We start from the raw sequence: 12,281 nt of genomic DNA on the forward strand, positions 1-12,281 counted from the left end.
TTAGCAAGAAAAGCTTAAATTCTGCAAATTGTAGAGTCTGGCGACTAGACACCTGCGAGGTGGTTTAATTGAGGTGTATAAGGCCTTGAATGATTGAGCAGGCTCAAGGCTAATAGGATTCTTCCTCTTGCTCAGATTCCAAACCTGAAAGGGTATAAACTGGAATTGACAGTTACAGAATAGATGTGCGAAAATTTTCCTTTAACCAACGGGTGGTCGAATGCTGGAAGAAACTTCTATCGTTGTGGAAGTTGAGAGATTAAATAAATTTAAGGAAGAAATGGGACGTGTTTTTTTTTTTTTTAGCTAATGCTGCATGTATATATATATATATATATATTGTGGTGCTCAGTTAACACTGGGCAGCGCATTTCTGTGGCAATATACCAATTCGCAGCTTAGTCTGTAAACATTCACACCCTTCTGGCACAGAGCCGTCCCAGGGTGACCCAAGGTTTCTTGGGAAATAAACTGATTTAATAAATAAATAAATAAATAAATTCGAAGAGGTAGCTGTAAACGCCATCCAAGGGTGCTCGTTCAGCTGCCTGTATGATCGTACTTGGTCTTAAATATTGAGCGCTTCCTGACCGTTATTTGGAAAACTTTAAAAATGATTAAAAAACACTGTTATGAGATATTTAAATGTAACTATAAATAAATCGGCGTTACTTTTATTTTTAAATCAACCTTTAAATTACGTGTTTGGAAAACTGTTCATTACAATGGATTAATTAACAAACTAAAGTTTGCTACGTTTAGTTTTTCTTTTAAAATGTACTCCACGAATATATCGAAAACAAATTAAAACTGATTAAATATTTGAAAGAGTTGAGTGCGGTACAGTACAATTACCAGCTATTCAGAAATTAAAAGCAAATCTAACATCAAAACGAAATTTTGAATGCGAGCGTTTAAGGCATTTTTTGGTAAATTTCTGACAGTTGGCAGAACATTAGTAGCAGTGGGCTAGAAAAGGATTTATTCATAAGATTAAAAAGGTAAGTAAATATTAGGAATAATTTTATTACAGCTGACCTATGTGTTACACAGAAACAGAAATTAGTACCCACCTATTACGATTATATTGCGCTACCACTTTTGTCCGGAAATTATTATAAACGGGTTTAGTTGGTAATTGAATAGGGTTTGAATATTATAAGACTAAACTAGGAAAAAAAATCTTTGTTATTTTTCTTCTATAATCATGAGCTTACAAAAAAAAAAAAAAAATATATATATATATATATATATATATATATAGGGCCAAGTCCGTGTAAATGAGGAGTGCGCTGGATGCGACATCCGGGCCGTGACACAAAGGGGTCCACCAAAACGTTATTTGAATTGTTATAATATAGCTATAACAAAAGATGGGGGGACAAAACTAACCATGCACCCGGGTTCCCGATACGATTGCATGGTCCTTTAAGGGACCCAATTCGAGGTGTGCCAGCCTTCCACTGAGTAAAGGCAAATGTATTTTTCTACCAACTTTTTCTAATGGATTTTAGAATACATTCAGTTACAAAATACACAATAGATGCATACTCCAACGTAAATCAATAAATAAATAAATTTAGGAAGGGAATTTGAACCCTTTCCTCATTAATGTTGATTTTTTTTTAACACTAAGAAGTTTAACACGATTTTTTGTCACTGATACTTATATGCGTACCGATAACAGTTAAATGACCATTCAAGTATAAGTATTCAAGTATTCAATGATGTTAGTTTGAGGGTATCTTTTCCTCCCTCTAGCAGCGTTGTGTACCAGAGAAGAAAAATTAAGTTTGTATTGTGCAGATCTGCGAATTCTAATTTAATTAAAACAAACTAAAATTATTGCAATACCCATTACACAAACAGAATGAGGGAAAGATAAAATTAAATCTAAAAGGGAAATCAAACATACAAAAAATATAATGACAGCATCGCAAGCAAAAGTTTGGAAGTTTACGAGATGAGCATTTCAAGATAGAAATGTATTTAAGAATGTGGGCGCTGCTGGGAAATGTTTTTTTTTTCCTTCATTAAACAGCCTATAGTCGGTATCTGAGTTACAGTATTTGAATGTGAAGAAACATACTGGCCCTACAACGTTTACGGTCTACTGGCTGTTGAGAAGGACGGGCAAGAAGTGAGAGGGAAGGGTCTGTTTCCATTGTGATCTTGGCTGTTGCTGTCACATGGACGGCGAAGATATATTTCTAGTTGGTTTGTCATGTGACTAATGGGCAATGACGGCGGAAGCCAAAGGTTGAAGAAACCAGCGATTAAATTGATACTTGTCAGAAGTAATCTTTTAAGCGTTGAGAATGTAGCGAAGTCCGAATTTGAGGGACATGCGATTGATACACTGTAGAATGTCAGGATTTATGTCATGCATTGGATGATGCTCTCTTTCTATGCCAGAGGGCCTTCATATGTTAACGAGCATAGATTGAACACGACAGTGTTGAATCTGTGAACGAACTGTCAAGAGTTCGTGTATATTCACACCGCCACAACAATGAACACAACGTCACCACTAGATGCTGTCTGTCAATTTTAGGGACAGAGGGATGATGGGGTTACTCTAATTTTTAGATTAATTTTAAACAGAACTACTCATATACATGTATAAAAATGGCGCGTAGATTCTATCTCACATTTCCACCTTGGTTTATAATAAAAGTCTGCATTCACCCTCCTGTCTCCTACTTCACTAATCCCTCTACTTAAATACGGCGGTGACTTCAAGTTCATTCTCCTGGCAGTAGGACTATACTTCGACATCATTCTAATCCACTTGTAGTTCTCGCTTATTTGAAATCCCCAAGTATACACAGGGTTCTCCATTTCGCGGATCATCCCTATCTATAGTATAGTGACTGACCCTCACCGACAATCAAATGTTCCAAGGAGAAAAATATACACTATCGCCCAGCATGTACTGGGAAATTTCACCCTTTGGAAGTAACGGTTTATTCCAAAAATCACACGGCAGCTGTATGGCAGTGCCAATTAGAAGTAACGTATAAAACACATGCAGAATTTCAAAGTAGATAGATAGACCCAAATGTGACACCCTACTCCATCAACCTAATCCTTTCACAAGATAACAGAAAGAGTGGAACTAAAATAAATTGGTAAAAAACATCGTGCTTAAAGGGAAGAAAAAGTAAGGCGACCATTCATCTCAACGCAAGTTGATCATCATAAATTATCTCCAGAACCCGTGGCAAGTTGGATAACAAGAGGAATTTGCAAAAGACACTGTTAGTGAGTTGACCTGAGAGATATTGACAAAACTGGGATAAATGTAAGATCAAAAACCATAAAAATGCCATCTTCAGAGAGTTTCTTGTAAGCAGAAGCTGTCTCTCCCTGGAATCATCGCCTACCTTGACCTTGGTGCAGGAAACGGAAGCATTGGGCATTGCGGAAGCGGCTAAACGATGTTTCAATACGTAGTTGAGGTATCGGAGGAACGAACCTGGGTGTGGTGTGAAACAAAGTAAAGGTTTCACCAAAGTACATTACGCACCAGAGATGAATTCGGTAGTAGCAATATATCTTCTATAAAGACTGTATGGGCCTGTTCTATGTAATTCAGATTGGATCCGCTAGTTGTAATCAATGAAACCTGAATGTAGCGCAGTCTGTTTTGACATTCTTAGCAATCGTATTTACATCATCATGATAATGCTTTTAGTCCAAAAGCAAGATCAGTATAAAAGTAGTTTGAGCAGATTAATGTGGTGAACCCCCTATTTCTAGTAGACAGTTGAACCCTTCTGATATTTACTCCTTTGGGATAAATAACAATTATAGCACCCTTAACGGCAGGAGTGGAACAAGATCCCACAATCCAGATGCCAAAAACTTGCAGAAACTGTTCCTCAGAGAATGACCACCGTAGATTTTAATAAAAACTAAGGCGGTCACGCTCAATATTAATTTTTTCTTTTACCAGTTGCGTTTTCATTTACTCTTTAGAAACATGTTGGAGCTGGCTATAAATTTTCTATATTTTGAATTATTATTTTTTTCCTTCAGAGCTAAACGCTAGTGACTATTTAACTTCCTTTAGTAATATTTTGGGGTGATATTTTTTATTTAATTCAGCTAATTTATTTAGAATGTATCGTCAGACATGAAATCATCCGTCTGCTGCTTACTTAAAAAAAGTGTGCTGCAGGTTTGTCTGCACTTTGTAGTATTAATACAAGGCGAAGTAATTTATAGGATTCTCTATAATAAGAACACCGTTAGTTAAAATACTGATATATGTAATCGGTGCAACAGGTAGAAAAAGTCTTATTTCCTTTTTAATTGGATCATTTTTGTATTTACGTGCCACTAATTTAACTCTGTATCTCCTCGGGGAAGTTCACGAGGGGAATTCCCTTGACATTATTTTTCTTGTGTACTTTAGCTCAAGATAACATCTGGTGTCAGCGTACTGGTTTATCAGAACTTAACCTTGTGATATTTACTCGCAATAATTATCATTTTCACCTGGCAACCACCAATATGGAACTACAACGAGTACTTAGAAAGGAAAAACAGTCACCCTAATATAGTAAACATTTTAATTTAGAGAATCTTAAATTAGATAAAAAAATAATTCAGCACGTAGTGTATTAACTTCGAGTTGATAGCTTACTTTGCGGAATAAACTTAAATTGAAAACTAGATATAATATGAAACCATTATAAACTCATTGGTTAAAAAAATTAGAAACCTTTATTTAATATTTAGCAGGGACGCTTTTTTACGGAATTACAGTTCATGTATGTCGTGGCATGGTTTCCACTAGATGTTCGAGGAAGTCTAGCTCCTAATTTGACTATTCTTCCATCGGGATATTTGTCATCTGTTGTATTGTGGTCGGTACAGAACTGCGACGTCAAATTGCCCTTTCGAACATATCTCAGAAATTCTCATCTGGATTCATATCGGGAGAATTAGGCGGCCAGGACTGATATAGGAAATCTTGAACGGTGGACAGTTGTGTTGTCTCCTTGAAATAGTTCATAAATCCAGTTAAAAATGAAGCACTGCAGGATGAAGTTGGTCCAATATTACAGAAAGATATTGGAAGTGACATGATCTTTAAACGGTATGAGCGAACCGAGTCTGTACCAACAGAAAGTACCCGATTCCGTGTGTAAGATCTTACAAATTAAAATAGAAATATTTCTTTTGCTAAATTAAATCCAGGAAGGGCGATGGAAAGTGAGAATTAGCATTAAGGGCCGAGTATTAAGTTAAAGATAGTTTTAATGCAAATAACGTTAAAGTTTGAAGAACACTGGATATAGTAATGGACAGTTTTAGGTGTGGGAATTAACATAGTGGCTAAAAGGTAAACAAGTAATTTAAATAATAGAAGAAAACAAACAGGAGAACAGGCCTGAAAGCGTTTCTGTGGGCAAGAACAATAGGACCGTGAAATGGGATTACAAAGAGTCTCTTTTCTCTTTTGATCTAAGCCATCATTAGGAAGTAAACAGAAAATAAGTGGACGTCCAGCGTTCGCATCAAAAGAAAACGGCGTCAGGGTGACTGAATTTTGGATAAGCTGGCAATATTTAGAGAGAAAGTGTGAACACGAAAATGAATGTTTTGGAAGTGACCGGCAAACATGAGTGCCATGCTGCCTTGTGTGCGTGGTATGGGTGTTTAATGGCGCAAAAGCTGCTGTGGCTATAGTGCGCCTATTCATAGGAATGTTATAAATAATAATTAATATGAAGCCAGCTCAATTTCATTTCAGCTTAGAAACTATTTATATTCGATCATTAATTCAAATTTCTTTCAAAAAACAGTCAAGTTCACCAATATTTGCCTCCTCTCCAATGATATGATTTAATGTCATCGATTCTCGGAGATTAGCCAGAGAAAGAAATATAGAAGTTCGATGTTGTTGATAATGTGCACAGTCAATCAAAATATCTTTGACTGTTAGATGTTCCGAGCAATGTGAACACTGAGGAAGATCATGGCCTGTGAATAGATGGAGGTGAGTCAGATAAGTATGTCCTATTCTAATTCGTGCGAGGCCCACTTCTCGCCGAACTGTCTCAATGCTTGAATGCCAAAATTTTTGATCTTGTCTCAATTGGAAGAGTTTATTATTTGTTTGTTTATGCCATAGCTCTGTCCACTGTGCATGGTATGTTGTTTGAATTATGATATTATAATCAGAAGCTGGAATGAAGATAGAGGTTAAGTCTAAAGTTGATGGATTTATAGCAGAAATATCAGCCAATTCATTCCCTTTAATGCCTGAATGTGCTGGAATTCAGCAAAACTTCACTAGTTGTTGGCAGTTTTCAATTTTCAACAGCAAACTCCTGATCTTATTTATAACAGGGAAAGGAATTCTGCATTGCTCTAATTGCGCTCAAAGAATCGGTGTAAACTAAATATTTTGCAGATGGGTGAAGAGTAAAATTTTATAGAGCTAATTGTATTGCATATAGTTCCGCTGAAAAGCTGCTGTACTCAGTGTAAGGGAAGCTGATATGATAGCAGAGGGAAACACTGCTGCTGCTCCAACAGTTGAATGAGATTTGGAACCATCTGTATATATCGGTAGGAAGTCAGTATAGTTTGAATATGGCTAGCATGGAGTTGTTGCACATTTAGAGTCGGTAGACAATTCTTTCCCCATTGAAGAAAATATGTATCACATATCAGTTGAGGAAAGGTGGTCCGTGGTGGAGGAGAGTAATTTTTTACCTGTTGCCTATTGTGGAGAGAAACATTCCAATTATTTCAAGCCGTAGGCCTGTTGGTCGTATTTTACTTGATTTATTTCTATAGAGATCGTGAAATGGTGGAATAAAGAGGTATGGCTGAATAGGATGCGGAGAGAAACTTTGTATTTTGGCTGCATATTTGAGTAATAACATTCTTCTGCGGAGGTACAGAGGGGGCTCATGAGCTTCAATGTATAGACTATAGGTTGGAGATGTCCTATAAGCGCTAAGAGCAATCCGCAGAACATTGTGTTGTATAGGATCCAGTCAACGCAATACACTCCTTCGGGCAGAATCATAAACTGGAGCACCATAATCCAAACGGGATCTAATCACTGCTTTATATAAGAGCAGCAAAGTTGTGCAACCTGCTCCCCAAGACAGGGCAGATAATGCTCTTAGCATGTTCAACTTTTTCAGACAGGTAGTGAGCATTAATTTAATGTGCTCAAAGAAGTTTAACTTGCTGTCAAGGATCAATCCCAGGAATCTGATATTATCGGCAATCGGAATGGTGCAATTTGATATCCGAAGTTCAGGGTCTATATGCAATTGCGTTGATTGCAGAAGTGGATCGCAACAATTTTCTGATGTGAAAGACGATATCCGTTGAGCTCAGCCCACTTTTGCTCTTTATTGAGGGTCATCTGCAGTTGCCGTTCGATAAATCTCATGTTTGAAGAATGGCAAGAAATAGAGAGATGGTCAGCATAAAGATATGCCTCCACAGTATTTGGGAATTCTCTTGTAATGGAATCAATTCTAAGGGAAAATAGGGTTGTACTCAATACTGAACCTTGTGGTACTCCTACCTGCGAGATTTGATATCGAACCTGGAAAGTGCGGCTTTGGAGGAAGATAAATATGGACAGGTTGCCACGTATACCAAGAGAATGGTCACTGAGAATGCCATACCGCCGGGTAATATCAAATGCCTTCTCTATATCTATGGTAGGTGTTCGTTTTTTACAAAGGCATTGCGAATTTTGGATTCAGCCGTGATCATCAGATCTAAGGATTACCTGTTTTGGCAAAAGCCATGTTGACAATTACTCAGTATATGCTGAGTTTCAATGATCCAAATGAGTCGACTGTGGATCATTTTTTCGAGAATTTTACCAAGGCAACTTGACAAAGAGATTGGCCTGTAACTATAATGATTAGAGGGGTCTTTTCCAGTCTTCAAAAAGGCTAAAACTGTAGCACGGTGCTACAAACTAAAATTGGAAAAATTTTTCCATGGAGGTTGGAAAAATATTTTCCAGGAAGATTCGATTAAAAAAGATTAGCAGCAATTGTAAGTTTTTGTCATCGAGATGCTGCAGCATGACATAATATATGCCATCTGGCCCAGCGGCACTGTTTCCTGTTGTTTTAATGGCCTTTAAAGTTCACAGTATTGAAGAGGCTGATTATATGGAAGTGATTGTGAGGTTCGAAAGATGATGGATCTCTGTTCAGTGGTGGTCTTAATCTTCTGGAGTGTAGTTTGAAGCAGCTGAGACTTGGGCAAAGCTTTTCGCCAAGGAATGGTTGGAAACTTCCCAGAAAGCTGCGTAATTTTCTTCCATATTAATCGGGAGTCAGTGTTTCTGTTGTTAGTAGATGCGAACCGAGTTCATGAATCTCGTTTGGCTTTCCTTTGAATTAAACGCGCTTTCGCCCTTAGCTTCTTGTAGTTAATTAGATTGGGTGTAGTTGGAGATCGATGGAATAAATTAAATGTTTTTTTTTTTTTTTTTTTTTCCTTCTTCGCTATTATGCACTTTTCATTCCACCAGTAGTTGAAGTGCCGTCTGGTCGGGGGATTTGATAATGGAATTGAGCATTTAGCGGCAACTTAAAGACAGGATGTGATATAATCAGTGACTTTATCTATGGGCTGTAGTTGAATAGTTTTTTTTGTCCAGAGTGATTGATAACTGAAATTTGGCCCAACTGGCTTTAGAGAATTTCCAGTTCCTGCAGGGTCGGTCTAATGGTGGTTTTGCAGTGAGCAGGTTACAAACAATTGGCAAGTGGTTACTACCCATGGGATCTTTTAGTACGTACCACTCTATAGTCGGGACCAGTACTGGTGAACTAGTTGAGAGATCAATTGCTGAGGTGTGTCCATTTGGGAGCTGTATGTGAGTGTGTGCACCACTACTGAGAATGGTGAGGTTTTGGGCCTCTAGAAGTCTTTCAATGAGTCTACCCCGTTTATCTAATTTTGGAGCGCCCCCATAAGGGTGATGTCCTTAAAATCCCCTAATGTACAGAAAAGTGGAGGAATCTGTATGATGAGATCTTCCATGTCTTTTAAAGAGTAAGCATAGTTTGGCGGTAAGTATATTGAGACAAGTGTTATGGCAATATAGAGAGTTATACGAACAGCAACAGCTTCTAATTCAGTCTGAAGAGGGATATGTTTAGTTGGGATCTTTGAATTTTTGAGGATTGCCACACCGCCATGGGCAGCATTAGCTGTATTACGATCTCTTCGATAAAGGCAGTAGTTCTTTACCGAAGGAGAAATTTGTAAGGTTAGGTAAGTTTCCTGGAGACAAAGGGCATCTGGAGAAAACCGATTAATTAGATCTTTTATATCGTCTGTGTTGCAAAGAAAGCCTCTGAAATTCCATTGTAAAACGGTGTGCATCATTTAGATTTTGTTGAAGATGATTCATCTGACTGTTTTTTTGAATGAGGAGCATTTTGTGCCGGTCTTTTTTTTGGTAAGGTGGGGCGGTCCAATATCCATTGTGTCATTTGCATGGAGTTCAAGAACGGGTTCCTCAATTTCTGAATGGACATCGACTTCCATGCTGTTGGTGGGCGATTCAATTTTCTTGCTTTCTTTAGTGGTTTTCAATTGTTCACTGTCAAGCAAAACCTTTGCATAATCGGTCGGGATGCTAATTGGAGTGTTGGTCGCTTCGCTGGTTTTAGCTTGAGGTTGTTTTTCCCAGAGTTTGCTAATGTAGTTTTAGCCAAGTTAGCTATACATGTGCTCAGTGGTATTGATACGTAGGTTTGAGCTGCTGTTGAGTGAGAGATTAGAGTGCGAGATGCATAAGAACGGCTAGGCATCGTTAACATAACTTGTCTGTGTGCCTCATGGTATGTCACTTTATGTTCTGGTTTATATTTTTGTATTTTCTTTCCTGTTTTCCGCATTTCACATGATTTTGAAAAGGCTGGATGACTTTCTTTACAGTTGGGGCAAACGAGAATAGAGGCTGTGCAATCTGCTTGAGTATATGTCCTATATGTAGCTCCTTGGAACTACATATAGGACATATGGCATGACCTCTACTCGCTTGCTAGGAGTGTCAATATTTCTGGCATTTAAAACGACGAATGGGATTAGGGATATAAGGCCGAATTCTGCAATTTAAATATCCAGCTTTTACTGATGATGGCAATTGTGGAGTGTTGAAAGTTAGGATTATGGATCGAGTTGGAACGAGATTTCCATCTTTCTTAGTCATTATACGTTTGGCGCTGATTACCTTTTGATTGCTCAATTCTTTAATTAATTCTTCTTCAGACACTGTAATTAGGTTCCATTCTGTGATGACACCTTTGGACGAATTTAACGTATTGTGAGGGGTGACAGATACTGACAGCCCACCAAAAGTTGTTTTGAGCAGCCACTCAGAATGTTTGGAGGATACTGTTTCTATCACGAGGTCTGCTGATTGTAGACGTTTAACCATTTTTGATGTTCCAGAAATGGATTTCAAATAACTCTGGATAACAAATGGTGATAACTTTCCTACAGGCTGGTTGGAGAGAGAGTGTATGACCAGAAAGTTTGGAATCTCATTGCACTGCGTTTCCCTTCGAATTCTTTTGGGTTGATTAGTGTCATTGACATCAGACATTTCCGATCTTGAGCTTGAAGGCTCTAATGGCGGAAAATTATTCAAATCCGTGCTTGCTCCTTTTAGCCCAGGAGAGGGTGATTCTTCTCCCAGGTTACTGACCTCGCCACGTGGAGGCAGGAGCGGTGCTTACCAGTGACCAAGCGATCAGAAGAATAGGAGAACAGTACGTTGCTAGCGATAGCAGTAGCGTTGCAAGTGGGGTTAGCAGTGACGTTGCTCAGCGAGGGAAGCAGTAACGATGCGAGCGGTGGAGGTTTTAAGAAAGCACTAGTACTCGCCCTTGGAAAAACGCTAGATAATCGCACTAGAAAGATCGCTTGGCACTCGGGGACATACTGCCTTGTGAAAAAAAAAATAAGAAATTTCTAGAGAAGGGTGTTTGTGTGCTAGGGAGACAGCTGGGGTGAGATGTTTTAGCAAAGAGGAAGGAATGAAAAATTAAGCAAAGTTAGGGATTGGTTGGAGTCCTTGGGGAAGGCGTTCCAAACTTGAGGGAAAGTATAAAGTTCGGGGGGTGTAATTTGAGCAAGTGTCCATTCTGTATTTGCTTCTGTGGGGTCTAAGAGGAGAAAGTCGTGAGTTTGATAGTTGAAGTGGGAGTAGATTTTTTTTGGTGGTCAGAGTTCACACCTCATGGTAGGAAGATGAAGAAGAAAAAGAAAAAAAAAAAAACGTGACAAAAAGAAAGCCTGGTCCGGCATCGGAAGGCGGGGGCTAATAAGGTAAACGTGCAAGAAAGGAAAGCAGAGTGCCCAAGGATTGGAAGAAAGCCTGTCAGCCAGGAAGGAAGCCTGAAAGCAAGAAAATTGGAAGTAGCGACATTTCGGAATGTAAGTCTGTTCATGTTTTTTTTTATTTTTTATCGAATTCTGAACTCCAGGACTAAATGAGCAGTAGTATAAATGAACTTAGGATAAATGAGCAGTCCAGCACTCATATACTAGCACGTCACAAATATGTTAAGAATGAGTTTGGAAGAGGATTTTAGTGACTTCCATAAAAACAGCGTTTTTAATGTTATAAAATTAAGTAAAAAAACAAAAAAAAAAAAAAACTGGTATATTAGCCCCAGCCAAGAATTATCTCATCTAACCAGGAGTAATTATGTCTGCAAATTGAGTGTGTAATGTGATAGGGTTGCCTGTTTTGCTGGACAACAGACTCAAGTTTCCGGGAGAAAAGCCTCCCCTGGGACGGACCAAACAGGCACAGAATGAAATAGGTCACATAAGTTCTTCACCTCACTGACCGGATTCGAACGATTTTCGAACGACTGTGTGCTTGTAACTACTGTGCTAACATTGTTCCAAACAAAGGGCAAAGTTCAACTGTCTCTTATAGAAGGTCTATCAAACAAATCGCTTTATCGGCTGATTTACTGAATAACATTTTCGTAAGGTTACGAAATTAAATAATTAACGTTACGAGTGAGTCAAGACCAAGATAAAAATAATAGAATGAAGTGACATTTTAGAATATAGTACAAGGAATCAGTTTCACCTCTGTCTGTGGCTGCTATTAATTTCTGTATCCCACTTCCAAGCTAGCAGTTTTTTGCGTCAGCAAATATTCTTGCGCTCTTTCTATTTAAGTGTATCCCATCACCTATAGAAGCAGTCTCTCCTGTTAACAAACACAGATCACGCTGAGAAAAATT

Source organism: Mastigoproctus giganteus, chromosome 5 (assembly GCF_048544385.1).
Source record: "Mastigoproctus giganteus isolate SK-2022 chromosome 5, ASM4854438v1, whole genome shotgun sequence".
NCBI lineage: Eukaryota > Metazoa > Arthropoda > Arachnida > Uropygi > Thelyphonidae > Mastigoproctus > Mastigoproctus giganteus.